Here is a 17,705-nt window from a genome sequence, read left to right as displayed (position 1 = left end):
CTCTCAGAACAGAGCAAGTGGAGAGACGTTCGTTCATCTAGCACCAAGGGAACGGGTTGCAGGAGACACTTTTTCTCTGCTTTCTCAGTCTGTTTCCTAGTGCCGGTTTGAAGTTCCTGAAGTTTTCACTGTCAAACCGAGTTGGAGCTTCTACCTCCCCATATATATGTATGGAATGGAGTTTGCAACTGAAAAGAAACTTTGTGTTCCCAAGAAGCTAGGTGAAGGACGGCTTTCACACACACATATCTCTCAGAACTGAGCAAGTGGAGAGACGTTCGTTCATCTAGCACCAAGGGAACGGGTTGCAGGAGACACTTTTTCTCTGCTTTCTCAGTCTGTTTCCTAGTGCCGGTTTGACGTTCCTGCAATTTTCACTGTAAAACCGAGTTAGAGCTTCTACCTCCCCATATATATGTATGGAATGGAGTTTGCAACTGAAAAGAAACTTTGTGTTCCCAACAAGCTAGGTGAATGACTGCTTTCACACACACTTATCTCTCAGAACTGAGCAAGTGGAGAGACGTTCGTTCATCTAGCACCAAGGGAACGGGTTGCAGGAGACACTTTTTCTCTGCTTTCTCAGTCTGTTTCCTAGTGCCAGTTTGAAGTTCCTGCAGTTTTCACTGTAAAACCGAGTTGGAGCTAGTACCTCCCCATATATATGTATGGAATGGAGTTTGCAACTGAAAAGAAACATTGTGTTCCCAACAAGCTAGGTGAAGGACGGCTTTCACACACACTTATCTCTCAGAACTGAGCAAGTGGAGAGACGTTCGTTCATCTAGCACCAAGGGAACGGGTTTCAGGAGACACTTTTTCTCTGCTTTCTGATTCTGTTTCCTAGTGCCGGTTTGAAGTTCCTGCAGTTTTCACTGTCAAACCGAGTTGGAGCTAGTACCTCCCCATATATATGTATGGAATGGAGTTTGCAACTGAAAAGAAACTTTGTGTTCCCAAAAAGCTAGGTGAAGGACGGCTTTCACACACACTTATCTCTCAGAACTGAGCAAGTGGAGAGACGTTCGTTCATCTAGCACCAAGGGAACGGGTTGCAGGAGCCACTTTTTCTCTGCTTTCTCAGTCTGTTTCCTAGTGCCGGTTTGAAGTTCCTGCAGTTTTCACTGTCAAACCGAGTTGGAGCTAGTACCTCCCCATATATATGTATGGAATGGAGTTTGCAACTGAAAAGAAACTTTGTGTTCCCAAGAAGCTAGGTGAAGAACGGCTTTCACACACACATATCTCTCAGAACAGAGCAAGGGGACAGACGTTCGTTCTTCTAGCACCAAGGGAACTGGTTGCAGGAGACACTTTTTCTCTGCTTTATTAGTCTGTTTCCTAGTGCCGGTTTGAAGTTCCTGCAGTTTTCACTGTGAAACCGAGTTGGAGCTAGTACCTCCCCATATATATGTATGGAATGGAGTTTGCAACTGAAAAGAAACTTTGTGTTCCCAACAAGCTAGGTGAAGGACGGCTTTCACACACACTTATCTCTCAGAACTGAGCAAGTGGAGAGACGTTCGTTCATCTAGCACCAAGGGAACGGGTTGCATGAGACACTTTTTCTCTGCTTTCTCAGTCTGTTTCCTAGTGTCGGTTTGAAGTTCCTGCAGTTTTCACTGTCAAACCGAGTTGGAGCTAGTACCTCCCCATATATATGTATGGAATGGAGTTTGCAACTGAAAAGAAACTTTGTGTTCCCAACAAGCTAGGTGAAGGACGGCTTTCACACACACTTATCTCTCAGAACTGAGCAAGTGGAGAGACGTTCGTTCATCTAGCACCAAGGGAACGGGTTGCATGAGACACTTTTTCTCTGCTTTCTCAGTCTGTTTCCTAGTGCCGGTTTGAAGTTCCTGCAGTTTTCACTGTAAAACCGAGTTGGAGCTAGTACCTCCCCATATATATATATGGAATGGAGTTTGCAACTGAAAAGAAACTTTGTGTTCCCAACAAGCTAGGTGAAGGACGGCTTTCACACACACTTATCTCTCAGAACTGAGGAAGTGGAGAGACGTTCGTTCATCTAGCACCAAGGGAACGGGTTGCAGGAGACACATTTCTCTGCTTCCTCAGTCTGTTTCCTAGTGCCGGTTTGAAGTTCCTGCAGTTTTCACTGTAAAACCGAGTTGGAGCTTGTACCTCCCCATATATATTTATGGAATGGAGTTTGCAACTGAAAAGAAACTTTGTGTTCCCAACAATCTAGGTGAAGGACGGCTTTCACACTCAATTATCTCTCAGAACTGAGCAAGTGGAGAGACGTTCGTTCATCTAGCACCAAGGGAACGGGTTGCAGGAGACACTTTTACTCTGCTTTCTCAGTCTGTTTCCTAGTGCCGTTTTGAAGTTCCTGCAGTTTTCACTGTAAAACCGAGTTAGAGCTTCTACCTCCCCATATATATGTATGGAATGGAGTTTGCAACTGAAAAGAAACTTTGTGTTCCCAACAAGCTAGGTGAAGGACTGCTTTCACACACACTTATCTCTCAGAACTGAGCAAGTGGAGAGACGTTCGTTCATCTAGCACCAAGGGAACGGGTTGCAGGAGACACTTTTTCTCTGCTTTCTCAGTCTGTTTCCTAGTGCCGGTTTGAAGTTCCTGCAGTTTTCACTGTAAAACCGAGTTGGAGCTAGTACCTCCCCATATATATGTATGGAATGGAGTTTGCAACTGAAAAGAAACTTTGTGTTCCCAACAAGCTATGTGAAGGACGGCTTTCACACACACTTATCTCTCAGAACTGAGCAAGTGGAGAGACTTTCGTTCATCTAGCACCAAGGGAACGGGTTGCAGGAGACACTTTTTCTCTGCTTTCTCATTCTGTTTCCTAGTGCCGGTTTGAAGTTCCTGCAGTTTTCACTGTCAAACCGAGTTGGAGCTTGTACCTCCCCATATATATGTATGGAATGTAGTTTGCAACTGAAAAGAAACTTTGTGTTCCCAACAAGCTAGGTGAAGGACGGCTTTCACACACACTTATCTCTCAGAACTGAGCAAGTGGAGAGACGTTCGTTCATCTAGCACCAAGGGAACGGGTTGCAGGAGACACTTTTTCTCTGCTTTCTCAGTCTGTTTCCTAGTGCCGGTTTGAAGTTCCTGCAGTTTTCACTGTCAAACCGAGTTGGAGCTAGTACCTCCCCATATATATGTATGGAATGGAGTTTGCAACTGAAAAGAAACTTTGTGTTCCCAAAAAGCTAGGTGAAGGACGGCTTTCACACACACTTATCTCTCAGAACTGAGCAAGTGGAGAGACGTTCGTTCATCTAGCACCAAGGGAACGGGTTGCATGAGACACTTTTTCTCTGCTTTCTCAGACTGTTTCCTAGTGCCGGTTTGAAGTTCCTGCAGTTTTCACTGTCAAACCGAGTTGGAGCTAGTACCTCCGCATATATATGTATGGAATGGAGTTTGCAACTGAAAAGAACTTTGTGTTCCCAACAAGCTAGGTGAAGGACGGCTTTCACACACATTTATCTCTCAGAACTGAGCAAGTGGAGGGACGTTCGTTCATCTAGCACCAAGGGAACGGGTTGCAGGAGAAACTTTTTCTCTGCTTCCTCAGTCTGTTTCCTAGTGCCGGTTTGAAGTTCCTGCAGTTTTCACTGTAAAACCGAGTTGGAGTTTGTACCTCCCCATATATATTTATGGAATGGAGTTTGCAACTGAAAAGAAACTTTGTGTTCCCAACAAGGTAGGTGAAGGACGGCTTTCACACACACTTATCTCTCAGAACTGAGCAAGTGGAGAGACGTTCGTTCATCTAGCACCAAGGGAACGGGTTGCAGGAGACAATTGTTCTCTGCTTTCTCAGTCTGTTTCCTAGTGCCGGTTTGAAGTTCCTGCAGTTTTCACTGTAAAACCGAGTTGGAGCTTGTTCCTCCCCATATATATGTATGGAATGGAGTTTGCAACTGAAAAGAAACTTTGTGTTCCCAAGAAGCTAGGTGAAGGACGGATTTCACACACACATATCTCTCAGAACAGAGCAAGTGGACAGACGTTCGTTCTTCTAGCACCAAGGGAACTGGTTGCAGGAGACACTTTTTCTCTGCTTTCTTAGTCTGTTTCCTAGTGCCGGTTTGAACTTCCTGTAGTTTTCACTGTCAAACAGAGTTGGAGCTAGTACCTCCCCATATATATGTATGGAATGGAGTTTGCAACTGAAAAGAAACTTTGTGTTCCCAAGAAGCTAGGTGAAGGACGGCTTTCACACACACATATCTCTCAGAACAGAGCAAGTGGAGAGACGTTCGTTCATCTAGCACCAAGGAAACGGGTTGCAGGAGACACTTTTTCTCTGCTTTCTCAGTATGTTTCCTACTGCCGGTTTGAAGTTCCTGAAGTTTTCACTGTGAAACCTAGTTGGAGCTTCTACCTCCCCATATATATGTATGGAATGGAGTTTGCAACTGAAAAGAAACTTTGTGTTCCCAAGAAGCTAGGTGAAGGACGGCTTTCACACACACATACCTCTCAGAACTGAGCAAGTGGAGAGACGTTCGTTCATCTAGCACCAAGGGAACGGGTTGCAGGAGACACTTTTTCTCTGCTTTCTCAGTCTGTTTCCTAGTGCCGGTTTGACGTTCCTGCAATTTTCACTGTAAAACCGAGTTAGAGCTTCTACCTCCCCATATATATGTATGGAATGGAGTTTGCAACTGAAAAGAAACTTTGTGTTCCCAACAAGCTAGGTGAATGACTGCTTTCACACACACTTATCTCTCAGAACTGAGCAAGTGGAGAGACGTTCGTTCATCTAGCACCAAGGGAACGGGTTGCAGGAGACACTTTTTCTCTGCTTTCTCAGTCTGTTTCCTAGTGCCGGTTTGAAGTTCCTGCAGTTTTCACTGTAAAACCGAGTTGGAGCTAGTACCTCCCCATATATATGTATGGAATGGAGTTTGCAACTGAAAAGAAACTTTGTGTTCCCAACAAGCTAGGTGAAGGACGGCTTTCACACACACTTATCTCTCAGAACTGAGCAAGTGGAGAGACGTTCGTTCATCTAGCACCAAGGGAACGGGTTGCAGGAGACACTTTTTCTCTGCTTTCTGATTCTGTTTCCTAGTGCCGGTTTGAAGTTCCTGCAGTTTTCACTGTCAAACCGAGTTGGAGCTAGTACCTCCCCATATATATGTATGGAATGGAGTTTGCAACTGAAAAGAAACTTTGTGTTCCCAAAAAGCTAGGTGAAGGACGGCTTTCACACACACTTATCTCTCAGAACTGAGCAAGTGGAGAGACGTTCGTTCATCTAGCACCAAGGGAACGGGTTGCAGGAGCCACTTTTTCTCTGCTTTCTCAGTCTGTTTCCTAGTGCCAGTTTGAAGTTCCTGCAGTTTTCACTGTAAAACCGATTTGGAGCTAGTACCTCCCCATATATACGTATGGAATGGAGTTTGCAACTGAAAAGAAACTTTGTGTTCCCAACAAGCTAGGTGAAGGACTTCTTTCACACACACTTATCTCTCAGAACTGAGCAAGTGGAGAGACGTTCGTTCATCTAGCACCAAGGGAACGGGTTGCAGGAGACACTTTTTCTCTGCTTTCTCAGTCTGTTTCCTAGTGCCGGTTTGAAGTTCCTGCAGTTTTCACTGTAAAACAGATTTGGAGCTAGTACCTCCCCATATATATGTATGGAATGGAGTTTGCAACTGAAAAGAAACTTTGTGTTCCCAAGAAGCTAGGTGAAGGACGGCTTTCACACACACATATCTCTCAGAACAGAGCAAGTGGAGAGACGTTCGTTCATCTAGCACCAAGGGAACGGGTTGCAGGAGACACTTTTTCTCTGCTTTCTCAGTCTGTTTCCTAGTGCCGGTTTGAAGTTCCTGAAGTTTTCACTGTCAAACCGAATTGGAGCTTCTACCTCCCCATATATATGTATGGAATGGAGTTTGCAACTGAAAAGAAACTTTGTGTTCCCAAGAAGCTAGGTGAAGGACGGCTTTCACACACACTTATCTCTCAGAACTGAGCAAGTGGAGAGACGTTCGTTCATCTAGCACCAAGGGAACGGGTTGCAGGAGACACTTTTTCTCTGCTTTCTCAGTCTGTTTCCTAGTGCCGGTTTGACGTTCCTGCAATTTTCACTGTAAAACCGAGTTAGAGCTTCTACCTCCCCATATATACGTATGGAATGGAGTTTGCAAATGAAAAGAAACTTTGTGTTCCCAACAAGCTAGGTGAATGACTGCTTTCACACACACTTATCTCTCAGAACTGAGCAAGTGGAGAGACGTTCGTTCATCTAGCACCAAGGGAACGGGTTGCAGGAGACACTTTTTCTCTGCTTTCTCAGTCTGTTTCCTAGTGCCAGTTTGAAGTTCCTGCAGTTTTCACTGTAAAACCGATTTGGAGCTAGTACCTCCCCATATATACGTATGGAATGGAGTTTGCAACTGAAAAAAAACTTTGTGTTCCCAACAAGCTAGGTGAAGGACTTCTTTCACACACACTTATCTCTCAGAACTGAGCAAGTGGAGAGACGTTCGTTCATCTAGCACCAAGGGAACGGGTTGCAGGAGACACTTTTTCTCTGCTTTCTCAGTCTGTTTCCTAATGCCGGTTTGAAGTTCCTGCAGTTTTCACTGTAAAACCGATTTGGAGCTAGTACCTCCCCATATATATGTATGGAATGGAGTTTGCAACTGAAAAGAAACTTTGTGTTCCCAAGAAGCTAGGTGAAGGACGGCTTTCACACACACATATCTCTCAGAACAGAGCAAGTGGAGAGACGTTCGTTCATCTAGCACCAAGGGAACGGGTTGCAGGAGACACTTTTTCTCTGCTTTCTCAGTCTGTTTCCTAGTGCCGGTTTGAAGTTCCTGAAGTTTTCACTGTAAAACCGAGTTGGAGCTTCTACCTCCCCATATATATGTATGGAATGGAGTTTGCAACTGAAAAGAAACTTTGTGTTCCCAAGAAGCTAGGTGAAGGACGGCTTTCACACACACATATCTCTCAGAACTGAGCAAGTGGAGAGACGTTCGTTCATCTAGCACCAAGGGAACGGGTTGCAGGAGACACTTTTTCTCTGCTTTCTCAGTCTGTTTCCTAGTGCCGGTTTGACGTTCCTGCAATTTTCACTGTAAAACCGAGTTAGAGCTTCTACCTCCCCATATATACGTATGGAATGGAGTTTGCAACTGAAAAGAAACTTTGTGTTCCCAACAAGCTAGGTGAAGGACTTCTTTCACACACACTTATCTCTCAGAACTGAGCAAGTGGAGAGACGTTCGTTCATCTAGCACCAAGGGAACGGGTTGCAGGAGACACTTTTTCTCTGCTTTCTCAGTCTGTTTCCTAGTGCCAGTTTGAAGTTCCTGCAGTTTTCACTGTAAAACCGAGTTGGAGCTAGTACCTCCCCATATATATGTATGGAATGGAGTTTGCAACTGAAAAGAAACATTGTGTTCCCAACAAGCTAGGTGAAGGACGGCTTTCACACACACTTATCTCTCAGAACTGAGCAAGTGGAGAGACGTTCGTTCATCTAGCACCAAGGGAACGGGTTTCAGGAGACACTTTTTCTCTGCTTTCTGATTCTGTTTCCTAGTGCCGGTTTGAAGTTCCTGCAGTTTTCACTGTCAAACCGAGTTGGAGCTAGTACCTCCCCATATATATGTATGGAATGGAGTTTGCAACTGAAAAGAAACTTTGTGTTCCCAAAAAGCTAGGTGAAGGACGGCTTTCACACACACTTATCTCTCAGAACTGAGCAAGTGGAGAGACGTTCGTTCATCTAGCACCAAGGGAACGGGTTGCAGGAGCCACTTTTTCTCTGCTTTCTCAGTCTGTTTCCTAGTGCCGGTTTGAAGTTCCTGCAGTTTTCACTGTCAAACCGAGTTGGAGCTAGTACCTCCCCATATATATGTATGGAATGGAGTTTGCAACTGAAAAGAAACTTTGTGTTCCCAAGAAGCTAGGTGAAGAACGGCTTTCACACACACATATCTCTCAGAACAGAGCAAGGGGACAGACGTTCGTTCTTCTAGCACCAAGGGAACTGGTTGCAGGAGACACTTTTTCTCTGCTTTATTAGTCTGTTTCCTAGTGCCGGTTTGAAGTTCCTGCAGTTTTCACTGTGAAACCGAGTTGGAGCTAGTACCTCCCCATATATATGTATGGAATGGAGTTTGCAACTGAAAAGAAACTTTGTGTTCCCAACAAGCTAGGTGAAGGACGGCTTTCACACACACTTATCTCTCAGAACTGAGCAAGTGGAGAGACGTTCGTTCATCTAGCACCAAGGGAACGGGTTGCATGAGACACTTTTTCTCTGCTTTCTCAGTCTGTTTCCTAGTGTCGGTTTGAAGTTCCTGCAGTTTTCACTGTCAAACCGAGTTGGAGCTAGTACCTCCCCATATATATGTATGGAATGGAGTTTGCAACTGAAAAGAAACTTTGTGTTCCCAACAAGCTAGGTGAAGGACGGCTTTCACACACACTTATCTCTCAGAACTGAGCAAGTGGAGAGACGTTCGTTCATCTAGCACCAAGGGAACGGGTTGCATGAGACACTTTTTCTCTGCTTTCTCAGTCTGTTTCCTAGTGCCGGTTTGAAGTTCCTGCAGTTTTCACTGTAAAACCGAGTTGGAGCTAGTACCTCCCCATATATATATATGGAATGGAGTTTGCAACTGAAAAGAAACTTTGTGTTCCCAACAAGCTAGGTGAAGGACGGCTTTCACACACACTTATCTCTCAGAACTGAGGAAGTGGAGAGACGTTCGTTCATCTAGCACCAAGGGAACGGGTTGCAGGAGACACATTTCTCTGCTTCCTCAGTCTGTTTCCTAGTGCCGGTTTGAAGTTCCTGCAGTTTTCACTGTAAAACCGAGTTGGAGCTTGTACCTCCCCATATATATTTATGGAATGGAGTTTGCAACTGAAAAGAAACTTTGTGTTCCCAACAATCTAGGTGAAGGACGGCTTTCACACTCAATTATCTCTCAGAACTGAGCAAGTGGAGAGACGTTCGTTCATCTAGCACCAAGGGAACGGGTTGCAGGAGACACTTTTACTCTGCTTTCTCAGTCTGTTTCCTAGTGCCGTTTTGAAGTTCCTGCAGTTTTCACTGTAAAACCGAGTTAGAGCTTCTACCTCCCCATATATATGTATGGAATGGAGTTTGCAACTGAAAAGAAACTTTGTGTTCCCAACAAGCTAGGTGAAGGACTGCTTTCACACACACTTATCTCTCAGAACTGAGCAAGTGGAGAGACGTTCGTTCATCTAGCACCAAGGGAACGGGTTGCAGGAGACACTTTTTCTCTGCTTTCTCAGTCTGTTTCCTAGTGCCGGTTTGAAGTTCCTGCAGTTTTCACTGTAAAACCGAGTTGGAGCTAGTACCTCCCCATATATATGTATGGAATGGAGTTTGCAACTGAAAAGAAACTTTGTGTTCCCAACAAGCTATGTGAAGGACGGCTTTCACACACACTTATCTCTCAGAACTGAGCAAGTGGAGAGACTTTCGTTCATCTAGCACCAAGGGAACGGGTTGCAGGAGACACTTTTTCTCTGCTTTCTCATTCTGTTTCCTAGTGCCGGTTTGAAGTTCCTGCAGTTTTCACTGTCAAACCGAGTTGGAGCTTGTACCTCCCCATATATATGTATGGAATGTAGTTTGCAACTGAAAAGAAACTTTGTGTTCCCAACAAGCTAGGTGAAGGACGGCTTTCACACACACTTATCTCTCAGAACTGAGCAAGTGGAGAGACGTTCGTTCATCTAGCACCAAGGGAACGGGTTGCAGGAGACACTTTTTCTCTGCTTTCTCAGTCTGTTTCCTAGTGCCGGTTTGAAGTTCCTGCAGTTTTCACTGTCAAACCGAGTTGGAGCTAGTACCTCCCCATATATATGTATGGAATGGAGTTTGCAACTGAAAAGAAACTTTGTGTTCCCAAAAAGCTAGGTGAAGGACGGCTTTCACACACACTTATCTCTCAGAACTGAGCAAGTGGAGAGACGTTCGTTCATCTAGCACCAAGGGAACGGGTTGCATGAGACACTTTTTCTCTGCTTTCTCAGACTGTTTCCTAGTGCCGGTTTGAAGTTCCTGCAGTTTTCACTGTCAAACCGAGTTGGAGCTAGTACCTCCGCATATATATGTATGGAATGGAGTTTGCAACTGAAAAGAACTTTGTGTTCCCAACAAGCTAGGTGAAGGACGGCTTTCACACACATTTATCTCTCAGAACTGAGCAAGTGGAGGGACGTTCGTTCATCTAGCACCAAGGGAACGGGTTGCAGGAGAAACTTTTTCTCTGCTTCCTCAGTCTGTTTCCTAGTGCCGGTTTGAAGTTCCTGCAGTTTTCACTGTAAAACCGAGTTGGAGTTTGTACCTCCCCATATATATTTATGGAATGGAGTTTGCAACTGAAAAGAAACTTTGTGTTCCCAACAAGGTAGGTGAAGGACGGCTTTCACACACACTTATCTCTCAGAACTGAGCAAGTGGAGAGACGTTCGTTCATCTAGCACCAAGGGAACGGGTTGCAGGAGACAATTGTTCTCTGCTTTCTCAGTCTGTTTCCTAGTGCCGGTTTGAAGTTCCTGCAGTTTTCACTGTAAAACCGAGTTGGAGCTTGTTCCTCCCCATATATATGTATGGAATGGAGTTTGCAACTGAAAAGAAACTTTGTGTTCCCAAGAAGCTAGGTGAAGGACGGATTTCACACACACATATCTCTCAGAACAGAGCAAGTGGACAGACGTTCGTTCTTCTAGCACCAAGGGAACTGGTTGCAGGAGACACTTTTTCTCTGCTTTCTTAGTCTGTTTCCTAGTGCCGGTTTGAACTTCCTGTAGTTTTCACTGTCAAACAGAGTTGGAGCTAGTACCTCCCCATATATATGTATGGAATGGAGTTTGCAACTGAAAAGAAACTTTGTGTTCCCAAAAAGCTAGGTGAAGGACGGCTTTCACACACACTTATCTCTCAGAACTGAGCAAGTGGAGAGACGTTCGTTCATCTAGCACAAAGGGAACGGGTTGCATGAGACACTTTTTCTCTGCTTTCTCAGTCTGTTTCCTAGTGCCGGTTTGAAGTTCCTGCAGTTTTCACTGTCAAACAGATTTGGAGCTAGTACCTCCCCATATATATGTATGGAATGGAGTTTGCAACTGAAAAGAAACTTTGTGTTCCCAAAAAGCTAGGTGAAGGACGGCTTTCACACACACTTATCTCTCAGAACTGAGCAAGTGGAGAGACGTTCGTTCATCTAGCACCAAGGGAACGGGTTGCATGAGACACTTTTTCTCAGCTTTCTCAGTCTGTTTCCTAGTGCCGGTTTGAAGTTCCTGCAGTTTTCACTGTAAAACCGAGTTGGAGCTAGTACCTCCCCATATATATGTATGGAATGGAGTTTGCAACTGAAAAGAAACTTTGTGTTCCCAAAAAGCTAGGTGAAGGACAGCTTTCACACACAAATATCTCTCAGAACTGAGCAAGTGGAGAGACGTTCGTTTATCTAGCACCAAGGGAACGGGTTGCATGAGACACTTTTTCTCTGCTTTCTCAGTCTATTTCCTAGTGCCGGTTTGAAGTTCCTGCAGTTTTCACTGTAAAACCGAGTTGGAGCTATTACCTCCCCATATATATGTATGGAATGGAGTTTGCAACTGAAAAGAAACTTTGTGTTCCCAACAAGCTAGGTGAAGGACGGCTTTCACACACACTTATCTCTCAGAACTGAGGAAGTGGAGAGACGTTCGTTCATCTAGCACCAAGGGAACGGGTTGCAGGAGACACTTTTTCTCTGCTTCCTCAGTCTGTTTCCTAGTGCCGGTTTGAAGTTACTGCAGTTTTCACTGTAAAACCGAGTTGGAGCATGTACCTCCCCATATGTATTTATGGAAAGGAGTTTGCAACTGAAAAGAAACTTTGTGTTCCCAACAAGCTAGGTGAAGGACGGCTTTCACACACACTTATCTCTCAGAACTGAGCATGTGGAGAGATGTTCGTTCATCTAGCACCAAGGGAACGGGTTGCAGGAGACACTTTTTCTCTGCTTTCTCAATCTGTTTCCTAGTGCCGGTTTGAAGTTCCTGCAGTTTTCACTGTAAAACCGAGTTGGAGCTTCTACCTCCCCATATATATGTATGGAATGGAGTTTGCAACTGAAAAGAAACTTTGTGTTCTCAAGAAGCTAGGTGAAGGACGGCTTTCACACACACATGTCTCTCAGAACAGAGCAAGAGGACAGACGTTCGTTCTTCTTGCACCAAGGGAACGTGTTGCAGGAGACACTTTTCTCTGCTTTCTTAGTCTGTTTCCTAGTGCCGGTTTGAAGTTCCTGCAGTTTTCACTGTCAAACAGTGTTGGAGCTAGTACCTCCCCATATATATGTATGGAATGGAGTTTGCAACTGAAAAGAAACTTTGTGTTCCCAACAAGCAAGGTGAAGGACGACTATCACACACACTTATCTCTCAGAACTGAGCAAGTGGAGAGACGTTCGTTCATCTAGCACCAAGGGAACGGGTTGCAGGAGACACTTTTTCTCTGTTTTCTCAGTCTGTTTCCTAGTGCCGGTTTGAAGTTCCTGCAGTTTTCACTGTAAAACCGAGTTGGAGCTAGTACCTCCCCATATATATGTATGGAATGGAGTTTGCAACTGAAAAGAAACTTTGTGTTCCCAACAAGGTAGGTGAAGGACGGCTTTCACACACACTTACCTCTCAGAACTGAGCAAGTGGAGAGACGTTCGTTCATCTAGCACCAAGGGAACGGGTTGCTGGAGAAACTTTTTCTCTGCTTCCTCAGTCTGTTTCCTAGTGCCGGTTTGATGTTCCTGCAGTTTTCAATGTAAAACCGAGTTGGAGCTTGTACTTCCCCATATATATGTATGGAATGGTGTTTGCATCTGAAAAGAAACTTTGTGTTCCCAACAATCTAGGTGAAGGACGGCTTTCACACAGACTTATCTGTCAGAACTGAGCAAGTGGAGAGACGTTCGTTCATCTAGCACCAAGGGAACGGTTTGCAGGGGACACTTTTTCTCTGCTTCCTCAGTCTGTTTCCTAGTGCCGGTTTGAAGTTCCTGCAGTTTTCACTGTCAAACCGAGTTGGAGCTAGTACCTCCCCATATATATGTATGGAATGGAGTTTGCAACTGAAAAGAAACTTTGTGTTCCCAACAAGCTAGGTGAAGTACGGCTTTCACACACACTTATCTCTCAGAACTGAGCAAGTGGAGAGACGTTCGTTCATCTAGCACCAAGGGAACGGGTTGCAGGAGACACTTTTTCTCTGTTTCTCAGTCTGTTTCCTAGTGCCGGTTTGAAGTTCCTGCAGTTTTCACTGTCAAACCGAGTTGGAGCTAGTACCTCCCCATATATATGTATGGAATGTAGTTTGCAACTGAAAAGAAACTTTGTGTTCCCAAGAAGCTAGGTGAAGGACGGCTTTCACACACACTTATCTCTCAGAACTGAGCAAGTGGAGAGACGTTCGTTCATCTAGCACCAAGGGAACGGGTTGCAGTAGACACTTTTTCTCTGCTTTCTCAGTCTGTTTCCTAGTGCCAGTTTGAAGTTCCTGCAGTTTTCACTGTAAAACCGATTTGGAGCTAGTACCTCCCCATATATACGTATGGAATGGAGTTTGCAACTGAAAAGAAACTTTGTGTTCCCAGCAAGATAGGTGAAGGACGGCTTTAACACACACTTATCTCTCAGAACTGAGCAAGTGGAGAGACGTTCGTTCATCTAGCACCAAGGGAACGGGTTGCAGGAGACACTTTTTCTCTGCTTTCTCAGTCTGTTTCCTAGTGCCGGTTTGAAGTTCCTGCAGTTTTCACTGTAAAACCGAGTTGGAGCTAGTAAATCCCCATATATATGTATGGAATGGAGTTTGCAACTGAAAAGAAACTTTGTGTTCCCAACAAGCTAGGTGAAGGACGGCTTTCACACACACTTATCTCTCAGAACTGAGCAAGTGGAGAGACGTTCGTTCATCTAGCACCAAGGGAACGGGTTGCAGGAGACACTTTTTCTCTGCTTCCTCAGTCTGTTTCCTAGTGCCGGTTTGAAGTTCCTGCAGTTTTCACTGTCAAACAGAGTTGGAGCTTCTACCTCCCCCTATATATATATGGAATGGAGTTTGAAACTGAAAAGAAACTTTGTGTTCCCAACAAGCTATGTGAAGGACGGCTTTCACACACACTTATCAATCAGAACTGAGCAATTGGACAGATGTTCGTTCATGTAGCACCAAGGGAACGGGTTGCAGTGGACACTTTTTCTCTGATTTCTCAGTCTGTTTCCTAGTGCCGGTTTGAAGTTCCTGCATTTTCACTGTCAAACAGAGTTGGAGCTAGTACCTCCACATATATGTGTATGGAATGGAGTTTGCAACTGAAAAGAAACTTTGTGTTCCCAACAAGCTAGGTGAAGGACGGCTTTCACACACACTTATCTCTCAGAACTGAGCAAGTGGAGAGACGTTCGTTCATCTTGCACCAAGGGAACGGGTTGCAGGAGACACTTTTTCTCTGCTTTCTCAGTCTGTTTCCTAGTGCCGGTTTGAAGTTCCTGAAGTTTTCACTGTCAAACCGTGTTGGAGCTATTACCTCCCCATATATATGTATGGAATGGAGTTTGCAACTGAAAAGGAACTTTGTGTTCCCAACAAGCTAGGTGAAGGACGGCTTTCACACACACTTATCTCTCAGAACTGAGCAAGTGGAGAGACGTTCGTTCATCTAGCACCAAGGGAACGGGTTGCAGGAGACACTTTTTCTCTGCTTTCTCAGTCTGTTTCCTAGTGCCGGTTTGAAGTTCCTGCAGTTTTCACTGTAAAACCGAGTTTTATCTAGTACCTCCCCATATATATGTATGGAATGGAGTTTGGAACTGAAAAGGAACTTTGTGTTCCCAACAAGCTATGTGAAGGACGGCTTTCACACACAATTATCTCTCAGAACTGAGCAAGTGGAGAGACGTTCGTTCATCTAGCACCAAGGGAACGGGTTGCAGGAGACACTTATTCTCTGCTTTCTCGGTCTGTTTCCTAGTGCCGGTTTGAAGTTCCTGCAGTTTTCACTGTAAAACCGAGTTAGAGCTTCTACCTCCCCATATATATGTATGGAATGGAGTATGCAACTGAAAAGAAACTTTGTGTTCCCAACAAGCTAGGTGAAGGACTGCTTTCACACACACTTATCTCTCATAACTGAGCAAGTGGAGAGACGTTCGTTCATCTAGCACCAACGGAACGGGTTGCAGGAGACACTTTTTCTCTGCTTTCTCAGTCTGTTTCATAGTGCCGGTTTGAAGTTCCTGCAGTTTTCACTGTAAAACCGAGTTGGAGCTAGTACCTCCCCATATATATGTATGGAATGGAGTTTGCAACTGAAAAGAAACTTTGTGTTCCCAACAAGCTAGGTGAAGGACTTCTTTCACACACACTTATCTCTCAGAACTGAGCAAGTGGAGAGACGTTCGTTCATCTAGCACCAAGGGAACGGGTTGCAGGAGACACTTTTTCTCTGCTTTCTCAGTCTGTTTCCTAGTGCCGGTTTGAAGTTCCTGCAGTTTTCACTGTCAAACCGTGTTTTATCTAGAACCTCCCCATATATATGTATGGAATGGAGTTTGCAACTGAAAAGAAACTTTGTGTTCCCAACAAGCTAGGTGAAGTACGGCTTTCACACACACTTATCTCTCAGAACTGAGCAAGTGGAGGGACGTTCGTTCATCTAGCACCAAGGGAACGGGTTGCAGGGGACACTTTTTCTCTGTTTCTCAGTCTGTTTCCTAGTGCCGGTTTGAAGTTCCTGCAGTTTTCACTGTGAAACCGAGTTGGAGCTAGTACCTCCCCATATATATGTATGGAATGGAGTTTGCAACTGAAAAGAAACTTTGTGTTCCCAAGAAGCTAGGTGAAGGACGGCTTTCACACACACTTAACTCTCAGAACTTTGCAAGTGGAGAGACGTTCGTTCATCTAGCACCAAGGGAACGGGTTGCAGGAGACACTTTTTCTCTGCTTTCTCAGTCTGTTTCCTAGTGCCAGTTTGAAGTTCCTGCAGTTTTCACTGTAAAACCGATTTGGAGCTAGTACCTCCCCATATATACGTATGGAATGGAGTTTGCAACTGAAAAGAAACTTTGTGTTCCCAACAAGCTAGGTGAAGGACGGCTTTAACACACACTTATCTCTCAGAACTGAGGAAGTGGAGAGACGTTCGTTCATCTAGCACCAAGGGAACGGGTTGCTGGAGAAACTTTTTCTCTGCTTCCTCAGTCTGTTTCCTAGTGCCGGTTTGATGTTCCTGCAGTTTTCAATGTAAAACCGAGTTGGAGCTTGTACTTCCCCATATATATGTATGGAATGGTGTTTGCATCTGAAAAGAAACTTTGTGTTCCCAACAATCTAGGTGAAGGACGGCTTTCACACAGACTTATCTGTCAGAACTGAGCAAGTGGAGAGACGTTCGTTCATCTAGCACCAAGGGAACGGTTTGCAGGGGACACTTTTTCTCTGCTTCCTCAGTCTGTTTCCTAGTGCCGGTTTGAAGTTCCTGCAGTTTTCACTGTCAAACCGAGTTGGAGCTAGTACCTCCCCATATATATGTATGGAATGTAGTTTGCAACTGAAAAGAAACTTTGTGTTCCCAACAAGCTAGGTGAAGGACGGCTTTCACACACACTTATCTCTCAGAACTGAGCAAGTGGAGAGACGTTCGTTCATCTAGCACCAAGGGAACGGGTTGCAGGAGACACTTTTTCTCTGCTTTCTCAGTCTGTTTCCTAGTGCCGGTTTGAAGTTCCTGCAGTTTTCACTGTCAAACCGAGTTGGAGCTAGTACCTCCCCATATATATGTATGGAATGGAGTTTGCAACTGAAAAGAAACTTTGTGTTCCCAAAAAGCTAGGTGAAGTACGGCTTTCACACACACTTATCTCTCAGAACTGAGCAAGTGGAGAGACGTTCGTTCATCTAGCACCAAGGGAACGGGTTGCATGAGACACTTTTTCTCTGCTTTCTCAGACTGTTTCCTAGTGCCGGTTTGAAGTTCCTGCAGTTTTCACTGTAAAACCGAGTTGGAGCTAGTACCTCCGCATATATATGTATGGAATGGAGTTTGCAACTGAAAAGAACTTTGTGTTCCCAACAAGCTAGGTGAAGGACGGCTTTCACACACACTTCTCTCTCAGAACAGAGCAAGTGGAGAGACGTTCGTTCATCTAGCACCAAGGGAACGGGTTGCAGTAGACACTTTTTCTCTGCTTTCTCAGTCTGTTTCCTAGTGCCAGTTTGAAGTTCCTGCAGTTTTCACTGTAAAACCGATTTGGAGCTAGTACCTCCCCATATATACGTATGGAATGGAGTTTGCAACTGAAAAGAAACTTTGTGTTCCCAGCAAGATAGGTGAAGGACGGCTTTAACACACACTTATCTCTCAGAACTGAGCAAGTGGAGAGACGTTCGTTCATCTAGCACCAAGGGAACGGGTTGCAGGAGACACTTTTTCTCTGCTTTCTCAGTCTGTTTCCTAGTGCCGGTTTGAAGTTCCTGCAGTTTTCACTGTAAAACCGAGTTGGAGCTAGTAAATCCCCATATATATGTATGGAATGGAGTTTGCAACTGAAAAGAAACTTTGTGTTCCCAACAAGCTAGGTGAAGGACGGCTTTCACACACACTTATCTCTCAGAACTGAGCAAGTGGAGAGACGTTCGTTC

The sequence above is a fragment of the Camelus dromedarius genome, unplaced genomic scaffold (assembly GCF_036321535.1).
Source record: "Camelus dromedarius isolate mCamDro1 unplaced genomic scaffold, mCamDro1.pat HAP1_SCAFFOLD_164, whole genome shotgun sequence".
Taxonomy (NCBI): Eukaryota; Metazoa; Chordata; class Mammalia; order Artiodactyla; family Camelidae; genus Camelus; species Camelus dromedarius.
Note: the sequence above shows the minus strand (reverse complement) of the source record.